General features: G+C 38.0%; 1 protein-coding gene across 1 annotated transcript in view; it reads right to left on the bottom strand.

The window, feature by feature from the left end:
• Positions 1–560, bottom strand: part of LOC107677745 (NACHT, LRR and PYD domains-containing protein 12-like) — a 39,026-nt gene that overhangs the window by 35,029 nt on the left and 3,437 nt on the right. The window lies entirely within an intron of this gene.

Here is a 560-nt window from a genome sequence, read left to right as displayed (position 1 = left end):
ACACGTATACACATTTCTTCATTGTTTTGTATGAATTATTTTAATGTTACTTGCTCACTTTCCCAGTAAAGCTGTGTTAACTAGTATTTATCTCCCGCAGCTCGCTGGCAGACTTGCGGGGAGACTCGTGAAAACAAAAAGCCGTACGAGTACATTAAATTGTTAGGTCAACTTTAAAACATGCAATCGCCTTATTTGTTTTATACTAATGTTATTTGCCAGGTATTCATACATTTGACTTAATAAATGTCTGTAAGAACATCGGAGTGCACTATATTTTTGTCATTTTATTAGGTTATTATTGATGCTTCAGCTAGAGATTATGTATGTGGCGCAGCTGTGTCTGCAGTGAAAGGAGACTTGTTGAATTGTGTTAATTGGGCTTCTTGCTTTAGTAATGGCATTGAGATACCTGTCTGTGATGCAACGCTGTTATACTGCATTTCTGCATAATATTGATGGTTTCTATAACCATGGCGTCATGATGGTATTAAGTGGTGGATTAATTCAGGTAAGACACCACTGAAGGCCTAGGTGTGAAATGCACGGCTCGCCACTGA

The sequence above is a fragment of the Sinocyclocheilus anshuiensis genome, unplaced genomic scaffold, assembly GCF_001515605.1.
Source record: "Sinocyclocheilus anshuiensis isolate Anshui unplaced genomic scaffold, SAMN03320099.WGS_v1.1 scaffold1001, whole genome shotgun sequence".
In the NCBI taxonomy this organism is placed as follows: Eukaryota; Metazoa; Chordata; class Actinopteri; order Cypriniformes; family Cyprinidae; genus Sinocyclocheilus; species Sinocyclocheilus anshuiensis.
Note: the sequence above shows the minus strand (reverse complement) of the source record. Positions and strands in the feature narration are given on the sequence as shown.